This window comes from Oryctolagus cuniculus, chromosome 7 (genome assembly GCF_964237555.1).
Source record: "Oryctolagus cuniculus chromosome 7, mOryCun1.1, whole genome shotgun sequence".
In the NCBI taxonomy this organism is placed as follows: domain Eukaryota; kingdom Metazoa; phylum Chordata; class Mammalia; order Lagomorpha; family Leporidae; genus Oryctolagus; species Oryctolagus cuniculus.
Genome location: NC_091438.1, coordinates 81,040,368 through 81,062,960, shown reverse-complemented (window position 1 = coordinate 81,062,960; position 22,593 = coordinate 81,040,368). Strand labels below are relative to the sequence as shown.

General features: G+C 40.8%; 1 protein-coding gene and 1 long non-coding RNA gene across 7 annotated transcripts in view; one reads left to right on the top strand and one right to left on the bottom strand.

The window, feature by feature from the left end:
- The window catches only part of LRRC8C (leucine rich repeat containing 8 VRAC subunit C), a 111,569-nt gene that overhangs the window by 19,774 nt on the left and 69,202 nt on the right, over nucleotides 1-22,593 (top strand). For 3 of the 5 annotated variants that reach the window (XM_051856269.2, XM_051856270.2, XM_008264914.4), the window contains one exon: nucleotides 10,838-10,948. The exons of the other annotated variants lie outside the window; for them this stretch is intronic. The gene's annotated coding sequence lies outside the window, so the exon portion shown is untranslated. The remainder of the gene's footprint in view (nucleotides 1-10,837; nucleotides 10,949-22,593) is intronic. 5 annotated transcript variants of the gene reach the window in all.
- LOC103350127 (uncharacterized) overlaps nucleotides 20,915-22,593 on the bottom strand; it is a 32,245-nt gene continuing 30,566 nt past the window's right edge. Inside the window, exon 3 of one of the 2 annotated variants that reach the window (XR_011390586.1) lies at nucleotides 20,915-21,449. This is a non-coding gene — a long non-coding RNA (uncharacterized lncRNA). The remainder of the gene's footprint in view (nucleotides 21,450-22,593) is intronic. The other variant, XR_011390587.1, reaches the window with a different exon arrangement.

The window sequence follows — 22,593 nt, the reverse complement described above, 5'->3', positions numbered from 1 at the left end:
TCAAAGTCTGCCTGTACTATCCAGTAGAAGTTCAAGTGAGCTCACATTATGGAGCTTCCCTGAGTCCCAGTTTCCTCGTATGTAACGAGGTTAATAAAGCCTGCCTGGGGGATCTTTTTGCGCAGCTCCTGACGCCTGCTGAGGGCTGAGTAAGGACTGATACCACTGTGTGCCAGCAGTGCTTGAGATTTCTGCTGTGTTTCACTTTATGCATACTTTACAGGCACCCAGTGATTAGTCAGTGCCTTCACTGATTCATTCCTCATACAGGAATCCAAAGGACTAATCCAGTTTTTAGCATCTTTATCTTTTTGAAGTCTTGACTTGGAAACATGTACTCACCTTTTGTAGTTTTGCCTATCCCCTTCTCTGCATAATTCTTGGAACAAACTAACTAGAAGTATTTCAATGGATTGGAATTTGTATTTTTGGCTAACACACTTTCCTGTTTTCTGCCTCTCTTGATCACTCAGTCTTGCTTATCACACAGGACACCATGATAATACTGTTATCTCCCCACCACATTCCTTTCTCTTGATCAAGCTCCTACCAGCTGAAATTCTGTATCTCCTTCAAGGCCTAGCCTAAATGCCATTTCCTTCCTGAGTCCATATGCCCCCCTCTAAATCCTTTGTCAGTTCATTTATAACTTAGACAACATGTACATCCACTGCTTTAACATATTTTATTTTTGTGGTCTTCTCATAATATACTATGAAAGCTGTAAATATTTTTCTATTTCTTGATATTCTTTGCTTTGGATAACACGTACATGATTCTGTTTCATGAATGAAAGACAAGTCAGATACTCTGAAAGATGTTCTTAAAATAATTAGGAAAGACACCCATGTTATTTGTCTCTATTACATGATTGTTACTGGCACCTTCTTTATTATTTTGAGACTTGTTCATTCTAACCTTCCCTGCCAGTTTAGCTTGCATGAAATTTACTGAGAGACCGTAATTCTTAAAGCTTTGGCCATTAGCACCATGTAAGGCAGCCATGTCTCATTAATAAATTGTTCCAGTGGTGATATAATAACTTCAGTAACTTGCAAATATATTGAGCACATCAGCAGTATTTGGCATTTTAGATGAAGTGATAGTCCAAATGGATTTTTTTTAACTAGGAAGAGACTTTATTTGAGAAGGAAGACGTCTCTCAGAGAGGTTGAGTTCAGGAGCAAAAAATTTCAAAGCCCCTTGTTAGGAGCTAGGACTAATCATGGCACAGTGGGAGGCTGCAATGAAAAGTGAAAATGAAAAGCGCAAGTGAAAGTCCCCGGCAGTGTTACCGCAAATAGGAGGAGTAGGAAAAAACAAAAATGAAGCAGCAAAAGAAATGAAGCATGACTGTTACAATGTGTGATTGAAGCCAGCTAGATATTCGTCACTAATGGCCTGTAGAAATAGGAACTCAACTGTGGGGTCAAAATATTCGACAAGAGTGAAAGGAATGTGAACTTGAACATCTTAAGATATCACTGTACTTCCATCTACTCCCAGAGCCTAGCACAGAAAGACAAGAGGGTAATGCGATAGTAGTCATAATTTCCTTATCATAAAAAGATAGAGAACTACTAAACTCTTTCCTAAAATCAGACATGAAACAGATAACCCCCGAGACTATGTACCTAGAGGTGTAACACGTTGTCACAAGTCTTAGGAATAAATAAATGTAAGGATCATTTTCTGGTGTTGAATGGACGTTCTTTAAACATGTATTTCTCTAGTCAATGGTGTATCTAATTGAGTAGAGAAATGGTGATAAGGAATCCAAAAATGAGGATTCATAAAAGAAAAGGAAGAACTGACAAATTCAAAAATCAATTATTTTTATTTTTATTTATTTTTTTATATTTATTTATTTATTTATTTATTTATTTATTTATTTTGACAGGCAGAGTGGACAGTGAGAGAGAGAGACAGAGAGAAAGGTCTTCCTTTGCCGTTGGTTCACCCTTCAATGGCCACCGCGGCCGGCACGCTGCGGCCGGCGCACCGCGCTGATCCGATGGCAGGAGCCAGGAGCCAGGTGCTTTTCCTGGTCTCCCATGGGGTGCAGGGCCCAAGCACCTGGGCCATCCTCCACTGCACTCCCTGGCCACAGCAGAGAGCTGGCCTGGAAGAGGGGCAACCGGGACAGAATCCGGCGCCCCGACCGGGAGTAGAACGCGGTGTGCCGACGCCGCTAGGCGGAGGATTAGCCTAGTGAGCCGTGGCGCCGGCCTCAAAAATCAATTTTAAGAAAAACATTTTAAAGCTTAGGGCAACAATGAAAGCCTTCCAGATGCCTAAAATGTTTTGAGTTGAAGGAATTCAGGAGAACTATAGATTCTTTAGAGAATCTTTGCAAGGACCCAAAAGAGCAAAAGCTGCCATACCAGAGTAAATTTGAAGGCAGAGCAAGAAGGAAAGTTAGTTTGGCTAAATCAAAAGACAGCCCAAGGCATTGAAGCACTAGAGAAGACAAAATGAGGCTCCTAGAGGAATGCTTCTCCAACCTTGGTTCATTAACACCCTCAGTCTGCAAGCTGATAAGTTGTAATACCACAGACACTTGGTCTGTCTGTTTATGAACTACTGCCAGTTGGCAGGCAATTATTCAAACCATAGATTCAAGGTTGTTTTTACCCCAGCTTCCCAATTTTCGCTAGGGGCAAGATTTCTCCCTATTAGAAACACAGTGTGGGCCGGTGCCATGGTTCAATAGGATAATCCTCCGCCGTGCGGCGCCAGAACACCGGGTTCTAGTCCCAGTCGGGGCGCGGATTCTGTCCCGGTTGCCCCTCTTCCAGGCCAGCTCTCTGCTGTGGCCAGGGAGTGCAGTGGAGGATGGCCCAAGTGCTTGGGCCCTGCACCCACATGGGAGACCAGGAAAAGCACCTGGCTCCTGCCATCGGATCAGCGCGGTGCACCGGCCGCAGCGCGCCGGCCGCGGTGGCCATTGGAGGGTGAACCAACGGCAAAGGAAGACCTTTCTCTCTGTCTCTCTCTCTCACTGTCCACTCTGCCTGTCAAAAAAAAAAAAGAAACACAGTGTGGCATGATTATATATTGCTTTCTGTACTATTTCCCTCTATTTAAAACACATAGTGTAGCATCACAAAAGGGCCATATGTGAGTAAAGAAGAAATGAAAAACAGTCAATAAACCAATTTATTTTATGTGAATGCATAGGAGACCTTCATTTATGAATCCTCTGGAATTAGGTTGCTTAATTTTTCTTCTATAAAGAAGACATGTTTCACTCAGAACCTGAAATGTATACATAAAAATTGGAAGACTCCTACTTGTCTCAAGTTACATTGACAAAACTCTTAAATTTCTAAAGTTGTTTCCCAAAGCTTCCTCTCCCCACATCCCTTTGTTTCCAAAGTGGGAAGCCCTCTGTTGCCTTCAGATGCTCAACACCCGTTATTTAATCCCGTGACACTGAGAATGCTCTGATATTAGCCATTCATTCTTGTGACTGGTCAGATATATGTGAGCATAAATTGTCTATATTACAGGCATAGTAGTAAAAACCACTTATTTACATTTATGAAACATTGTGCTCTATCTCAAAGAGATTTCACTTCACAGCAAGTAGGTTATTTGGGGAGGGGAAGTGAGGCCCCTGAAGTCGCTCTTGTTTATTTTCTATTCAGCTCCTTACTCAGATTCCCCAAGGAACACAAGCCAGGGCTCCTGAGGTCTGATTTTGGGAGCAGCAAGGACCAGCAGACCAGGTCACACCTTCTTTACACCTCAGCTTCCTGCAGCATCTGGAGTCTGTCATGCCCTGCCTTGCTCCTTGCCCCCAGACAACTCATCCCTCACCTCCTCCAGCTTTTTTTTTTTTTTTTAAATTTATTTGTCAGGTAGAGTTATAGACAATGAGAGAGAGAGACAGAGAGAAAGGTCTTCCTTCCGTTGGTTCACTCCCCAAATGACCGCCACGGCCAGCACTGTGCCAATCCGAAGCCAGGAGCCAGGTGCTTCCTCCTGGTCTCCTATGCGGGTGCAGGGGCCCAAGCACTTGGGCCATCCTCCACTGCACTCCCGGGCCACAGCAGACAGCTGGACTGGAAGAGGAGCAATTGGGACTAGAACCCAGTGCCGCAGGTGGAGGATTAACCAAGTGAGCCATGGCGCCAGCCCCTCCTCCAGCTTATTTTAACCACATTGTTCGCCCTTTCCTCTACCCTCAAACCTCCAAAAATAAGTTTGTTTTTCATTTTTTTAAAAGATTTTATTTATTTGAGAGGTAGAGTTACAGACAGTGGGAGGGAGAGACAGCGAGAGAGGTCTTCTGTCCACTGGTTCACTTCCCAATTGGCCGCAATGGCCAGAGCTGCGCTGATCCGAAGCCAAGAGCCAGGAGCTTCTTCCAGTCTCCCACATGGGTGCAGGGGCTCAAGGACTTGGGCCATCTTCCACTGCTTTCCCAGGCCACAGCAGAGAGCTGGATCTGAAGAGGAGCAGCCTGGACTAGCTCTGGTGCCCATATAGGATGCCGATGCCACAGGCAGAGGATTAACCTACTGTGCCACTGCACCAGCCCCATTAAGTTTCTTTTTCAACTTCTTTTCTGTCTATCTAATTTTTGGAGTGACAGTAAAACTCCTCTGTGGGCAAAGGCCACATCTGTGTTGGTGTCTGCTATATCTACATCCCTCATAAAGTAACTGGGACAATACACACAAGAAATAGTCATGTTAGAAAGATTTAATGGTTTATGTTATGGTAGCATTTTTTACCTACTATCCTGAAGTCTATCCAATTGTTCCATTATTTTAAATTCTTCTGATCAGACTTGGGTAATTATAAATCATTCTTCTTAATGGGGACATAAAATACTTGTATTTACTTTTATATGTAAATATATCTTTATGTGATTGGAAATTAGCAGAAAGCACGTAACTAATTATAACTTAGGAGTAAGCATATAAAATATGAGGCCAGGGCATCAAAGTAAATCCTAGGAAAAAGTCGCTGAATAAGCTAAATACATCAAAACTTATGGATCCTGTGAGTTCACACTGTGTTTTTTTGAGAATTTGTCAAAATCAATAAAAATTACTAATTAGTCTTTCTCATGTCTTTGAAGCTTATAAAACTTAGAAACATGATTGAAAATCTTTTTGCAGATAGGAAAGATATAATCTATAAATACAACTTGTAGACAAATACTGTAGTAGATTATTTAGTTAATAACACCCTTAAAAATAACTATGAGAGTGGCTTCATTTGGAAGACATTGTCAGATTGATTTAAATTATCTCCTTTGACATTAGCAATGTCCGGTGTAATGTACTTATCAGTAAAGTTAGGGAATACTGTCTAGAACACATAACTTCCTAGTTCATGCACAGCTATGTGGATCATTGTAACCAGAAAGTGGTTATCAGTTGAGGAGCTAGTGAGTGCTTCAGCATTTTATTTAAGGGTATGGAAACATAATAGAAAACATATACCTGATGTTTATATAAGTGACTCCATGATGCATATAGTGCCTTGGTGTTGAAGCAAGGCTTTGAAATGAGTCTAGCAAAATTAAATTAAAATGAGAGGTAATAGTAGAAAGTCAAGGAATTAAATTCAATGAAAGAAAGTACTAAGAGGTACCTTGAAGAAAAAGTAACAAGCAAGCAAACTATACAAATCTATTAGGTATTTGTTTTGTTGTGTTCTTTGCTGTATCACCAGTATTTAGAAGTGTACAACATCTAGCAAAAGATCAATAAATATTTTCTGAATTAATATTGAATGAAATGCAAGATAAAGAAAAATTATATGCCATCAGAACAAAAATAAAGCTATTCCTAAGGAGATCATGATAAATAACTCGTAGAGTATAAGGCGAAAAACCACTTTTTGCACAAATAATCATGTCAAAATTGTATTTTACCATTATATAGAGAAGATTTCAGGTAGGTGTATATAAAAATTCATTCTTAGAGACACTAAGTAAAGGTATAAGTGGCTAGATATTGGTAGGCTAGATTAAAAATGTGAGTTCAAGGTCTCTAGACTTTGAGTACGCATAGCTGACAGTCAACTAGATGGTTAGGGAACTGATTCCAAGAACAAGGCTTATTCCCATTACAGTTAGTCAGAAAATTGCTTAAACTTTTTATCAGCAAGTCTGATTTCTCCACAGAAGATGATTGTGAATTCTACTTGCAAACAGGTTCTGCCTCAGATCAAGTTTGATTACTTTTTTTTTTTTTTAAAGGCACTCAGTTTAGACTATCTTTGCAAATCGTCTTAGTCAAGGAAATATCCAGGCATCCCATTCTATTTTTGTATTAAGTTCAGTGAATTTGTTAAACATTCATTCACTTTTTAGATTACTTCATTTATGTAAGTACTTTACATTCACGGTCTCTACTAACAGCAATAACTGTGTAAACACTGCGAATAGTGTGTACTTATTTTCTACATTAAGAAAAACCTTCAAAGCATAATCTAAACCAACAGTGTTTCAGTGTTATCTATTTCATATAGTATAAGGATTTTATATTTTATTCATCTTATTCAGCATGTTTTATTTTAAAAGAAACAAAGAGATGTTTATTAAGCCATTTAAACTATATTGTGTGGTCTAGTTCACTACCATATGATATTATGGAGGCTTTGTAAAATCCTTAGAATTGTACTTTTGCTTGCTTCTTCAGGTTAGAAATAGTCTTTTTGCCCTCTCAGCTTATCTACTCCAATGCCAAACCCAAGAAATTTGTGATTTGCCTCATCAGATTTTGCCTATAGTAGTTGTAACTGTGGGATCTCTCTCTCTTTTTTTTTTTTTTTTTTTGAGGGGGTGACCTTATTTTTTCCTGAGATTCTTATCTTGCTAGGAAATTATATTCTTTACTGCCTGAAAAATTGAGATTATCTGGTACATAGAATAGGCACCAGACTAGTACCCAGGGACAACATCATAGGTTCCATCACATTTATAAAAGTAGCATTTGTCCCTCAGTAGTGAAATTCTAATTTCAAAGGCAATTCATATCTAAATGTGACACTCAGGCACAGCATGTTACAAATTAGGCTTAAATAACTATATAGTGATAGGAAGAAGAAAATCCTTCTTTTAAAAATATTTATTGTGTGTGTGAGAGAGTGTGTGCACAAGAACACTCTCATCCACTAGTTCACCGTCAAATGCCTGCAGTGACTGGATTTGGGTAAGGCTGAAGCTGGTAGCCAGGTACTCAATCCAGGTCTCTCCTGTGAGTGATAGAAACCCAGCCATCACCACTGTGTCCCAGTGTCTGAATTAACAGAAAGGTGGAATCAAGAGCCAGAACTGGGTATTGAACACAGGTTCCCTGATGTGTGACCTGGTTGTCCTAACTGGTGTAGGCCAGATGCTGGTGCAGACAGATTCTGAGTGAAGCTGGGCATAGAGACACATGACCAAGAGCAGTAAAGGGTCTTAGCATGATAATGACTGCTGTTCTGCATAGTTTTGTGTGCTAGGCAAACATAAAATGTGACCCATTTTCTAGAAAATCATAGATTCCATGACTGTGGAGTTCTCTACAAGTAAGTTTTTATTGTTTTTAGGTACAGTTAGGATAAATAAAGTTTATCTAAAGCCAGTTATTTCTCTAAATTTACCCCCCCTTAAACTCCAGTTGTTGAAAGATTTATCTTGGCCCGGCGCCACAGCTCACTAGGCTAATCCTCCGCCTAGCGCCGCTGGCACACCAGGTTCTAGTCCAGGTCAGGGCGCTGGATTCTGTCCCGGTTGCCCCTCTCCAAGGCCAGCTCTCTGCTGTGGCCCGGGAGTGCAGTGGAAGGTGGCCCAAGAGCTTGGGCCCTGCACCCCCTGGGAGACCAGGAGAAGCACCTGGCTCCTGCCATCGGATCAGCGCGGTGTGCTGGCCACAGCGCACCAGCCGCAGCGGCCATTGAGGGTGAACCAAAGGCAAAGGGAGACTTTCCCTCTGTCTCTCTCTCTCACTGTCCACTTTGCCTGTCAAAAAAGAGAAAGATTTATCTTTACATTCTCCCGAGTATCTCTAATAGTACCTACAGCTTCTCCTATGTTCATTTCATACAAGATGTTTTCCTTTGTGGTGAGAAATACTGGAAATTTTATGAGTTCCAGAGTTCTAAAGAGTGTGCTCCTGCGGAGTAGAAATCCCTCTACTTCTAAAACTGGGTTTCTGACATTTGCAGTATTATTTGATAATATACCAACCAGAGATTGAAATTATGATGTAGCTGCATGCATCACCAATAATCAAGAGATGTTTAAGTTGGAAGACTTTTAGTTTTTTTTAAAGACTTATTTACTTACTTATTTGAAAGGCAGAGTTAGAGAGAGAGAGAGAGAGAGAGAGAGAGAGAGAGATCTTCCAACCACTGATTCACTCCCCAAACTGCTGCAATGGCCAGGGCTGGGCCATACTGAAGCCAGAACCCAGGAACTTCTTCCAGATCTCCCAACATGGTAGCAGGGGCCATCTTCAGCTGCTTTCCCAGACTCATTAGCAAAGAGCTAGATTGGAAATGGAGCAGCTGGGGCTAGAAACTGTGCCAATATGGGATGCTGGCACCACAGGTGGTGGCTTTACCCAAGATGCCACAGTACCAGCCCCTAGAAGTCTTTTACTTTTAGAGGTTTGTTAATAAAGATATGTCACAAATGCGCTGAAGTAACCTGATATATTAGGGTTTAGAGATCATCTAAGAAGGAAAAAAGGGGCTTTACTGAAGACCTTTCAAAAAATGAAATATAAATAATGGAATAGCTTGTATCAATTAACTCTCAAGAATGTAACATTACAAACTCTGAGTCAAACATAAAACCCAGATATCTGAAGGCATGAGCAGGTGATCAAAAGCAAGTAGGAACTTGGAAGGAACTGTCTCATCCAATGCAGTGGATGAGTTTGAATTATGGCCTTGATCTTGAAAGGTCATCCAGATCCTGTGATCCAGAGCTGCTGAATCTCATCCCAGACACCACAGTTGAAAAGTCAGTTTGCCGTGTGAAGCCTTCCACAGCAGCTGGAAGGTGAGAGGGGAATCTTTGGGACAAGAAAGTTACATCAAATGGAGAGCCCTCAAATCTACCTATATGAACTTTTTCTAAACCTTTGCTTGACCCAAGAACTGCTCATGGGAGGTGAGAATCCACGGAGCTTCTCTGACAACAGCAGGTGGAAGCCGGGATGACCTACACAGCTGTTTCACAAGCTGCCCACCTTAGGTGACACAGACTTCAGTTTCATTATAAGCAAGTTAATGGCCTGCCAAAACTAAACTCAAGCCTTTCAGATGAAGAAAACAAGCTTCACAATTTCTGTAACACCTCATCCACAATAGCTAGTGTAAAATCAAATTTTTAGACATGAAAATACACAGGAAAGTCTAACCACTAATCACATGAAGAATAGTCATTAAAAATTAGCTCCAAGACTATCCAAGTGTGAGAATTAGTAAAAAATGATTTTAAATTGCTGTTACAGTTATGTATAAGAAATATAGTCATAATGGATGTACAAATAAGATCTCTCACCAAAGAAATAGAAACTACAACAACAAAGAAATTCTGGAATGAGAAATCCATGGGATGAGCTTAACAGCAAATTGGAGATAGCAAAATAAGGAGTGAAGCCAATAGATGGGATCTGTTTCCCTGTTCTCTGCCTCTCAAATAAAATTCCTTAAAATTTAAATAGAGAAGACCATATCTAAAATAATTTTTCTTTATTTAATTACCTATTCTACTTGATTACTTTAAAAATAATTAATTTTGTCTTGATGTATTTTCATGTAAATCACATAGGCCAAATAATGGTATATGGTAATTTTTAAAATGTTAAATTTCAGCTTTTAAAATTTTAAAAAAAGCAATGTTGAAAGTATATTGTAAAACAGTGATTATGCTCTTATTTAAGTGTTATGAACAACAAACTATGCATATGTGTTTTATGATTCACAGGTTCAAATGATTGTATAATTATTTTGCCAATTAATTGCCTGATTTTAATATTAGTCTTTGTCTTAAAATTAATTATTTTGAATTACAATTTATATCGTGACTTAAAAATGACATAATCACTTCATATTAAAAACTTATGAGAGGGGCCAGCATTGTGGTGTAGCAGGTTAAGCTGCTGCCTGACACTGGCATCCCATATGAGCTGCTCCACTTTTGATCCAGCTCTCTGCTAACACACTTAGGAAAGCAGCAAAAGTTGGCCCAAGCTTCTGGCTCTACACCCACATGGAATACCCAGATGAAAACTCCTGCCCAGCTCAGTCCCAGCTGTTGCTGCCAGTAGGGGAGTGAACCAACAAATGAAAGATCTTTCTCCCTGTATCTCTCTCTCTGTAACTCTGCCTTCAAACAAATAAATGTTTTAATAAAAACAAAACTTAGAAATACAGCATTCCATTATTCACTCTACCATAGCATTAGCTAAAATTAACAGCCACCAAAGAAAGAGACACTGGTTTTAATTTGATGTTGTTGTGCACATCCACAATCTCAGATTTTTAGTTTAAATAACGATTACCTATCTGATCTATGAGACAAATATAAGGAAGTTAGCATCTTCCAATAAAATAGTATCCTCTCAGAGAACAGATAGCATGAGTGACAATGTATGAACTAATTATACAAGCTAAAATATGAGCATATCTTGACATTTACTAATACACAGTTTGCATTCTATGACATTTGTTAACAGTATATTCAAAAATTTTAAATATAGAATTGTACAACCATCACCATAATCTGATTTTAGAACATTTTCTTCATCTCATACAGAAACCTGTACTCATTAGCTACCCCTGCCCTAATCTCAACATATTCTCCACTTCTCCCAAGCTCCAGGCAGCTGCTGTTTGATTTTCTGCCTACTCTGGAGAGTCATGTAAATGGTATCAGGCAATGTGGTCATTTTGCGTGTGTGACTAGCTGCTTGTCCTGAGCATATAGGTGAGTCTCATCCACATTGTAGTATGTATCATATTGTATTTCTTTTCATTGTGAAATAATATTCCATTGCATGGACAGGCCATACTTTGTTTATCCATTCATCAGTTGATTGACAATTAGGTTGTTTCCACTTTGGAGCTATTTGTGAACATTTTTTTGTGTGGACATATGTTTTCATTTCTCTTGGATAAATATGTATGAAAGTGGAATTGCTGAGTCATATGGTGACTGTGTTTGATATTTTGATGTAAATGAGGTTTGATTTTTGCATCATATCCCAAACCAGAATAAAATCAGTACTAAGACATTTACTCATCTTTTTAATGAAATGTAACAAAATTGTTTAATTTGTCCAGGTATTGTTATCAGGAATATCGATTGAACTTCACATTTTGTGTAATTTACTCTTAGTTGTTTACAAATTAAATTGCTAGTAAAAAAAAACAAAACCTTAAATTTTGGATTTAAACCTCTAGTTCAGAATTATCCAAAGAGCTGCTGAAAGCTGACCAGATAGCTGTATGTATGTATGTGTATATGTATGTATAAAGCCAGAACTCTATAAATAACCACTTATGTACAGAAATCCTTAATCCCTATGTTTAAGGGTACTTCCAAAAGTGTGTAAGAAAATGGAATTTAAAAGAAGTTTTTTGGGTGCCAATATTTTTAAAAATCTATGCATAATTTTTTTACAGTATGCATTTTTCGTGAGTTTTTTTGAAGAGCTCTCATACAGACAAAATGCAAATACAGATGCAAATATATACAAAATCAAACCCACTGCAGGCCAAACATAAACTAACTTTAGACTTCTGTGAATGTTGTCAAAGGATAATTTTCAAAAAGTTAAACATGACTTTTGTACAAATATAGAATAAACATGTCAAAGATTTATTTAACTCGTAAATGAAGGAGCCAGCAGGATGGCAAAATTTGTTCAAAGAGTATTCAAGGAATTATTTTTAAAAGAATGTTAAAATAACATTACTTGGTTAGATATAAAACTAAGAAATGTACCAGAGAAATGAAAACCATAACCTGTTGAGTTTTCTTTCCTACTGGCCAAAAATCTACAAGTCTGTAATTTAATCTATAATTAACAAGTCAAAAAAAGGGCATATTTTCTCTCAGTAATTCCTGGGTGAGACAGTTAAATTCTTTTTCAGTATTACATTGAAAAGATAGGCTGCTCTTCCTTTACCTCTTCTGGTTTTTGATACTTTTTAAAACAATGTATGCGTGCTCGCCCTAGGCTACCTTTCTAAGGGCTTTGGTTATTTCCTAGTAATATAAGCATAATAAACAATTGTCCATGAAATGTATCAAATATACAACACTGACCTTGGAAGTCCTCACACTTAAAATCCAGGACAGAGATTCTGGGATCTATATTTGACTTCCATGCTTACCTCCTTCACATACAGAAATAGTGCTGTGTACTGCTGTGTTCAGTTTTAACTCCAAATCCAGGTTCAACCAATTCTTAAGACCCAAACAGCTCTCCAGACTCTAACTTACATGGCAAGTCACCTTAAGCCCAATAGAACAGAGTCCCCTCAGTGGCCTTCAGGCTTTGACATTCAAGTGTGAAAATTGCCCTCAGTGAAAAAGCCACGGACCAGACAGGAACACCTTGGATTTCAGTAGCATACGTGCTATGAAGTTCCGTGATCCAGGCCGCCAACCATTCTGCTCTCTTGAGGTTAGCAGATCTCCATGGGCCTTCCAAGACCTTCACAACAGGTTGGACAAACTGGCTCAGATCATTTGGTCTTCTGTATGGCCCACTTGCTGAGATTGTTTTTACGTTTTTGAAGAATAGCATACAGCTACTGAAAAAAGTAGCATACAGCACATGTGCACTTATGAAGCTTAAGCATTTACTGTCTCTTCCTTCAAAGGAAAAAAGTTACTCATACCTGTATTACAAAAAAGTTGACAAAAATACATTGCTGATACCTGCATTTTAAAAACTGACAAACAATTTAGTTATTAATATGTATAAAAGTTTTATAGCAAACTTGCTGTAAGGAAAAGCTCTCTAGTAGGCTAATTCAGAGATTGGCTTTGTATAAGGATATTATCTATTTAGAGCAAAAGATAATGCTTAGAACATCATTAGGGCCAGCACCGCGGCTCAACAGGCTAATCCGCCTAGTGGTGCCGGCACACCGGGTTCTAGTCCCGGTCGGGGTGCCAGATTCTGTCCCGGTTGCTCCTCTTCCAGCTCAGCTCTCTGCTATGGCCAGGGAGTGCAGTGGAGGATGGCCCAAGTGCTTGGGCCCTGCACCCCATGGGAGACCAGGAAAAGCACCTGGCTCCTGCCTTTGGATCAGCACAGTGCGCCGGTCGCAGCGCGCCGGCCGCGGTGGCCATTGGAGGGTGAACCAATGGCAAAGGAAGACCTTTCTCTCTGTCTCTCTCTCTCACTGTCCACTCTGCCTGTCAAAAAAAAAAATTAAAAAAAAAAAAGAAAAGAACATCATTAGATTTGGCACCAGAAGAATAATACTTGGTTAAAGATCACTAAACTCTTTTTTGACAGCCGTTGTACTGTGTGGGTAGTAACTAACTTCCCAGAATAAGTTTTACTGTCATTAAAGTTCATGAGAATCTATTACTTAAACATTTTATTCCTGATTTCTTTCAGGGAGGAGGTTCAAAGTAACATCATACAAACAAGTTTGGGACAGTTTTTCTTTTACCAGGCAACATTCTAGTATATTTTATTTATGTATTTTAAAGAGAGAGAGATATCAATGCTCCATCTAATGGCTCAGTCCCCAAATGCCTGTGATAACCAGTGGTGGGCCAGGCCAAAACTAAGAGCCAGGAATTCAATCCAGGTCTCCTACACAGGTGACAGGAACCAACCACCTGCTGCTGCCTCCCAGGGTGCACATTAGCGGGAAGCTGGAACCGGGAATGGAGCCAAGTCTCGAACCCAAACACGCTGATGTGGAATGTGGACGTCCAAGCGGCATCTATGCCAAACGCCCACCCCTGTAGTAGTATATTTTTAAAGCAAACACTGGGATGCAGTAAAAAAAAAAAAAAAAAGTACATGTTAGGAATCTTTTGCTGCCACACTAATTCTTATAGCTTGTTTAATTTAAGACCACCCAACTAAACGTGGACATGATTCAGAAGAGCATCATAGAGAGGATTAGAGCATTGAAAAATATCATCTATGTGGAAAAGATAAAAGGAATTGAGATATTTCCGTTAAGATGAAGAGGTCAAGGGAAAAGATGAGTAAGTACTTCCAGGGGTATGAAGCCATCTTCAACTGAGTGTGAACAGCACTTGTACGTCTCTTTTGAAAAGAGATAAAAGTTTAATCTGCACAGTGAGTAGTTCCAAATTTTAAAGGAGTTTTCAGACACTAAGTAACAACCTTTCACAATTTTTCATAGAGTTTGAATCTTTAGGAGATCTTAGTAATACAAGCATGTTTCAAAAAGTTCTAGGAAAGGCCAGCACCGCAGCTCACTAGGCTAATCCTCCGCCTTGCGGCGCCAGCACCCCGGATTCTGTCCCAGTTGCTCCTCTTCCAGTCCAGCTCTCTGCTGTGGCCCAGGAAGGCAGTGGAGGATGGCCCAAGTGCTTGGGCCCTGCACCCACATGGGAGACTGGGAGGAAGCATGTGGCTCCTGGCTTCAAATCAGCGCAGCACGCCGGCCGTAGCGGCCATTTGGGAGCTGAACCAATGTAGGGAAGACCTCTCTCTCTGTCTCTCTGTCTCTCTCTCACTAACTCTCCCTGTCAAATAATAAAAAAAAAAAAGTTCTAGGAAAAATGAAATTTAAATATACGTTTTTATTGTGGTGCAAAAACTTTTGAAATCCATGCATAGTTTTTTTTTTTTTTTTTCATACACATTTTCTCTAACCTTGTTAAAGTAGCCTCATTGGAGCTCTCTGCTGTGGATGTTGGACTGTGGTGCCTGAATGTTTAGCTAGATAACCCCTCCAAATCAGTTGTGTGTTTATAATGTAAGACCACACTGGGAGCAAACCATCAGATCTGGTAGCCTTTGAGGGGATTAAAACAACAGTCATTGTCCCTGAGGACTTACAGATGGGCCAGGGTGAACAAATGTTCAAGTGGCAGAGATATACAGGGTAGTATTTTCTTGGAAGATTGGGGAAATATTTGTAAGTATTTAGATGTCTGGAAAAAAGACACAATTAAAAATCTGACTCAGAAGGCTACAATCCAGAGGAAAGGAACTGCTCATATCTGAGGGAGGAGAGGGGCAGCAACCATGGAGATGGTTGGTGGAGGGCACTGAGGCATGGGGAGAGCAGAGCTCACCAAGAAAAGACTCATGCAGTGTCTTTATCCACCTCTAAATGAGAATCCATTAGCAGGTGCTGAACAAAGGAGAATCTTTATCTTATTTGAATTATGAAAAAATTACTCTGGCTGCATTATAGAGCAGCCATTAAACAACCTTTGTCTCAAGCCTTTTTACTCTTAAAAAAATTATTGAAGATCCCAGGGAGCTTCATGTTGGTTATATCCATAGATATTTACCATAGTAGAAATTTGAAATGTATTTTTAGTTTACTTACAATAACAGTGATAAGGCCACTGCATGTTAACACAAATAATGTATTTTTATGAAAATAATTTTATTTTCTAAACAAAAAAAATGACAAGATAGCAATGTTTTAAAGCTCTTAAAAATCTCTTTAACATCTGGCATTCAGTCTGTTCACTACCACATCATGTAGCCTGCACAAAAATTCACTGTACTTGCCAGAAAATGAGTTAAGAAGTAAAATAATGTTTAATAGTCTTGTGAAAATAGTTTTGACTTCACTAGACTGTAGGAGACAATAATGGAAGCATGGAGTCTGATTAGCAACCTGTTAGAATAAGTCAAGTGGCACATGCAGGTGGCTTTGGATTATAGTAATAGAGGCCATGAGAACTGGTTAGAATCTGAATATCTCTTAAAAGTAGAGTCTGTAGGCTTTGCTGCCAGAATAGACATGGGTATAAGAGAAACAAAACTTGACTCCAAGATTTCCTATTTACTGAGGAGTGGAAGGTTGTGGAAATAGCAGAAGTGAGGGTAAAATGAAGAATTGTTTTGGGCTTGTTAATTTAGAAATGTTTATTAAACATTCATTTGGAAATATCAAGTTGGCTGAAATAAGTCTGGAACTCAGAGGAGGGGCATGTTGTTTCCCCAATATCTTTTTTTGGAAAGAATGCATAGAAGTAAAATTCTGTGTCCTGCAGTGTCTGAAATATACTATTTAGTTTGTTCTCAAAATTGAAAGTTAGTTTAGCTGGATCTTATGGTCTAAATTGACAGCTATTTTCACTAAGAATCTTGTAGGCATCCTACCACTGACCTTGAATGCCCAGTGCTGTCACTGGGAAGTCTGATGCTGAGCTGACTTTTCTTTTTCTGGCTGTGCTCCTGGACCTCCTCTATCCCCCATCACTACCAGAAGCTCTTGGGATCTTCTCTTTGTCCCTAATGTTATGAAACCTCAAGATAGGTGGATCTTCATTAACTTTAATACTGAGTCTCATATGCCACAGTTTGGGAAACGTTTTTTTAAATGATTTCACACGTTTTCTCCTTTCATTTCTTATAAAATCCCTGCTTTTCAGATGTTGAGTCTGAAATTTACATATTAATTTTTTCCCAGTTTGCCTTTTGTTCTAGTTATGATTTTTTAGCATTATAATCTAAAGTACATGCAGATTTTTATTATGTTACTTTATATTACTTATATTAAAGTGCATTTAATTTATATACTTTTAAAATTTGTATTATTTTAATTTCCAAGATTTTTCTAATGTATTCTCTTTTGCTGCTTTTCTGAGAATACTAATTATAGTATGGAAGTTTTAAAATGTGAACTCCTACCCTCTGCTTTGTATGTTTCCGCTGATTTTGGTTTTTCATTGTGTTTCTTTGTTCCTTTGATTATGTATTTCTCTTTTCTGTATCAGTTGTTCAAGCTGGAGGCATTCCTGATGGAGGCTGACGATCTGGAATTGTGTCTTCAAATGTCTTAGTGTGTTTTGTGCTGCTTTAGCAGAATACCACACTGGGCAATTTATAATTAAAGAAATGTATTGGCTCACAGTTCTGGAGACTAAAACAGCCAATATCAAGGTACTAACATCTGGCAAGCCTCTGACACAGCCTTCTTGCTGTGTCATCACGTGGCAGAAGGGCAAAGAGATGGAGAGAGAAGGTGGGTGGGGGGCAAGATAAGGGCATTCATTCACTCCTGATGGTGGAACCCTCAGGACCAACACTCCTCTTAAAGGTCCTACTTCCAAAGACCATTACAATGGCAATTAAATGTCAGCATGAGTTTTAAAGGTGACAGATACTCAGACGATAGCATCATATCTAATAGCAAAGCATGGAAAGCTGTTTGGGCTTTCTGTGTAACCTGTGGGGTGGGTCCACCTATGGGTAATCAGGTCACGAGTGGCCTTTCGGGGCATTAATTCCACTTGGATGTCATTGCTACAGGCTTATGATTCCTACTATCCCAGTGCCTTCCAAGATCAGGCCTACAGCATCTTTAGCCCCAATACCATCCAAAAATGTGTGTGTATGTGTGTGTGTATCCAAAAGGATATATATCCAATATATCAATGTACTAATTGGACAAATATGTGACAGAGTGGAACATTCACAAAGTTTTGCATTTTGGAGCATTTCAGATTTCAGAATTTTGGGGCCGGCGCCGCGGCTCACTAGGCTAATCCTCCGCCTAGCGGCGCCGGCACACCGGGTTCTACTCCCGGTCGGGACGCCGGATTCTGTCCCGGTTGCCCCTCTTCCAGGCCAGCCCTCTGCTGTGGCCAGGGAGTGCAGTGGAGGATGGCCCAGGTGCTTGGGCCCTGCACCCCATGGGAGACCAGGAAAAGCACCTGGCTCCTGGCTCCTGCCATCGGATCAGCGCGGTGCGCTGGCCGCAGCGCGCCGGCCACGGTGGCCATTGGAGGGTGAACCAACGGCAAAAGGAAGACCTTTCTCTCTGTCTCTCTCTCACTGTCCACTCTGCCTGTCAAAAAAAAAAAAAAAAAAATTTTGGATCAGGGAGGCTCAACCTGTATTTTAACTTTAAAAATCACACAATTTTTTTCCTTTGACTCTGTATTCTTGTTGGTGTTAATATAAGTTACAATATAAGTTCATATAAGGTCAGAGTTACACAGAGAGAAGGAGAGGCAGAGAGAGAGAGAAAGAGGGAGGGAGGAGGGGAGAGAGAGAGAGAGAGAGAAAGAGAGAGAGAAAGAGATGTCTTCCATCTGCTGGTTCACTCCCGAATTGGCAGCACTGGCCCGAGCTGTGCCAATCTGAAGCCAGGATCTAGGAGCTTCCTCCAGGTCTCCCATGTGGGTACAGGGGCCCAAGGACTTGGGCCATCTTCTACTGCTTTCCCAGGGCATTAGCAGGGAGCTGAATTGGAAGTGGAGCAGCCGGGATTAGAACCAGCACCCATATGGGATGCCGCCAACACTGCAGGTGGCGGCTTTACCCGCTGTGCACAGCGCCGGCCCCAATAACATTTCTTTTTAATCCAAAATCTTTAAGTTGGTGTGCCAGGAAAAATGAGCCTATGTAGTCTATTGGTACTTTTCCTTCCCCCACCTCCACTTGATATGCAAGGCTCTGCTCCAGGGTGGGAGCTCTGCCTGATGTGACTTGAGAGGTAGGCTCTGAGCTCAAACACCTCTGTACCCTGTACCTCCTCTCTACAACCTCCACCCCCAAACACAGTGGTGACTTAAACACAAAACAACACTCTTTCTTTCCTGGACACAATCATGTGGGTCTGTGATGTGGAGGGCTTGGCTTCCTTAGGACTTTTTCTGAGATTTATTTGAATAAAAGGCAGAGCAATGAAGAGAAAGAGATTGAGAATCTTCCAATCTCTGGTTCATTCCCCAAATGATCAGGGTTGGGCAAGGCTGAGTTCAGGAACTCCATCCCAGTCTCCCCCACAGATTCTGCCTTCCCGGGCATATTAACAGGAAGCTCAATCAGATGTGGAGTGGCTGGTTCTTGAACCAGCACTACAGTATGGGATGCCAGTATCGCAGTGGTGGGTTAGCCTGCTGCACTACAATGCTAGCCCCTCTCCTTATATCTTGATGTTTCACAGGTATCCCTTGCTTGTCTGATCACAAATGTTTCACATGGAGCCACACCCCATCTCAGCAGTGGAGAGGGAGATACATGGAGGTCAAGGTCCTATCCTTTAAGGGTGCTATTCTGGGTTGAATATATCCTTTCCATTTGTATTCCAGGACTAAATCACATGGCCACAGCCACCTAAATGGGACCAGGACATGTCCTTACCTATTATTATGTAAAAAGGAGATGCTGAGTATTAGACCAGCTGCCTGTCCCACTGTGGTGCTGCCATCTTCCAGCTAGGGTCACAGAGAGCATCAAAGATTCAACATAAGGGCCCTTTTGGTAACCGCTGCTGGAGGAAGTGTGACTCAGCTTCCAGGATATGTCCCTTAATAGGCTGCGGCAGGCTGGCACTGTGGCATAGCAGGTAAAGCTGCCGCCTGTGACACTGGCATCTCCTCTGGGCACAGCTTATGTCCCCAATGCTCTATTTCCAAGCCACCTGCTTGCTAATGGCCTGGGAAGAGCAGCAGAAGATGACTCAAGTGCTTGGGCCCCTGTACCCACATGGGAGACCCAGAAGAAGCTCCTAGCTGCTGGCTTCAGCCTGGACCAGCCTTGGCTGTTAACGTCCATCTGGGGAGTGAACCAGTAGATGCCAGACCCCTCTCTCAGTCTCTCCCTCTCTCTCTGTAACTCTGACTTTCAACATAAATAAATCTTAAAAAAAGAGTCTGTGCCACAGATTGCAGCTGATTTCCCTGGCCACTGCTGCTGGCCATCCTTAGGCCCCAGGGAGACAGCTGTGCCCTTGGGTGGCCATCATCAGAGAAACAGCCTTTCCAGTCATGTCCCCATCATCACACCCGCAGGTCTGAGCACCTGTACGGTGTTGGCCAGGGTGGGCGCTTGTTCTTGAGGAACCAGGTAGTTCTGACCATGAATAGTTCAGCTGTCGAGGCTTCCTTAGAACTTCGGGTGGTGCTGAGTAAGCTCCACGAGGCACAGAGTCTGCGGTGGACATAGTAGAACTGCCCTTCTGAGACCCTGGATTTCCAGATAGCTCATTCAAGGCTAAGAGCAGGCTGGCATTCCCAAGAGTTTTGTTCTGGTATGTCATGCAACAGAGACAACTCACATGTGGAATTAGAAATGGTTGATTTTGAGAAATTGGTGTATGTGTGACAAGGGAAAAAATTACCAAGTGTTTTGACAAGGACACTGCAATTCTGGTGTTCTTTTTGGCATTTTGCTTGAAAAAGTAGATATAGAGGAATACACAGGAAAGAGGATTTTCAGAACCCAGAGAAAAGCTAGCTACTATTTTCTTAAATAATAAGTTCGCGTTTGTCACATTTACCATCAGGTGTGTTTCCAAGTGTGCAGAATTTAAGGAGGCTAAATAGCATGCCTAAGGTCACCAGCTAGTAACTGTAGCACTACATTTTAAATCCAGGTCTCTGTGACTATAAATTTATATTTTAGCCACTGCACTATTTTTTTAAAGATTTATTTATTTACTTGAGAGGCATAGTTACACACAGGAGAGGCAGAGAGGTCTTCCATCCGTTGGTTCACCTCCCAAATGGCTGCAATGGCTGGAGCTGAGCCCATCTGAAGTCAGGAGCCAGGAGCTTCCTCTGGCTGTCACACATGGGTGCACAGGCCCAAGCACTTGCGCCATCTCCCACTGCTTTCCCAGACCATCAGCAGGGAGCTGGATCGGAAGTGGAGCAGCCAGGTCTTGAACCGGTGCCTATATGGGATGTCGGCACTGCAGGTGAATATTCGAACTACTGCACCACAGCTCTGGCTCCCACTGCTTTATATTATACAAAGTGATGAGTACAAATGTCTTCCTTTTTTATTTTTATTTTGTAGATGAATGTGGCTGTTTATGACTAAACTTAGAGTTCTAGGAATGCAGATGTCCAATGAAGTAATATATACGTGTAAGATAATGACAGGAGCATTTTTTATTAATTTTTCTGTGAACTTATATTATTTTAGACCAACAACTTCATGCCCCCCCCAAACAAACAAAACAACCCTAATCTGTCCATAGAGAACAGAATGTGCACAAATTGCATTTAAGTTTTGCATTAAAATTTTATTAATATAAAGACATGATATCACCCTAAATGTATGAAACTTTGATCAGTTCGTAGAGAATGCTCACAAATTGCTGCTAGGTTTTCTGTTAATGTGCTGGTAATATAATGCTGATGCTCTGCACAGGAGCATGTCCTGCCTTTATGAATGAATGCTGTACCTCCTTGAGAGTGGACTCAGTAAGCAATGGCCTTGCACGTTGGAAGATACTTGATGATAGTCAGTTTCTGCAAAATTTCCAGAGGATCTCTTTTTCTGTAGAAGACGAAAAAAAGTTAAGCCCAAATTGGGGCCAAACTTGGGCACAAAATGGTATCATATTTAGAAGCCAAAACATAAGTAATTTAGGGGAACAGTAAGGTGTGTTGTCCATGTCAGGCAGCGGACGTTATTTCTGGAAAATCTGCAGCATGCAAGTGTGTGGGGGAGAGTGCCTTTACATTTACTCAGCAAGACTGAGTTCTTTTGCAGTTGACACACCCCGCGCTTTAAGAAAGGCCCCTTGCACCGCATCTACAGAAGACGTTCCTTATATGTGGAAACCGCAGATCTTGAAAACAGTGGTCATGCCTGCTGCTCTTTGGCCGCACCACTGTTTAGGTTCACTAGCGGTTCTGGTAATGAAGTAGCTTCAATCCGAGAATTAGTTTGCTTGGAATTTTTGTGCATCTGCTAGACCTCTTCCTGTTGACATATTCACTGAATCAAAATTGTTTGTCTGACATCATCAGCAGGGTTAATTATAGCATTTGAAAACAGTCTATGCTCTGATGTATTAATTAATCTATTTGGGTGTGTTTGCTTGGAAACTGGGAATGAAGCCTATTTTTAAATACATTTGTTTATAGAATATAGTCTTAAAAAATGTAAAAAAATTTTAACCTCAGTAGGTTTAAAATAGTCATTCTCCATATTTCAATATCTCATACTGTAGGGCATTTTATTAAGTAGAAATGGGAGAAGTGGTAGAATCACTATGTTTTAAAAATAGGTAGCAGTGCCCTCATTTTTAGACATATTATGCCTAAGCACCATCTCTATTTTTATGTTAGGATCACCTATCAGTAGGATTAAGGAAATCTTCATTAGTTTTACAAAACTAAGCAGTTGATAAAACATTCAAATTATATATCATTATATTTCTTTTTTTTTTAATTTTGACAGGCAGAGTGGACAGTGAGAGAGAGAGACAGAAAGAAAGGTCTTCCTTTGCCTTTGGTTCACCCTCCAATGGCCGCCGCGGCCGGTGCACCATGCTGATCCGATGGCAGGAGCCAGGTACTTCTCCTGGTCTCCCATGGGGTGCAGGGCCCAAGCACTTGGGCCATCCTCCACTGCCTTCCCTGGCCACAGCAGAGAGCTGGCCTGGAAGAGGGGCAACTGGGACAGAATCTGGCGC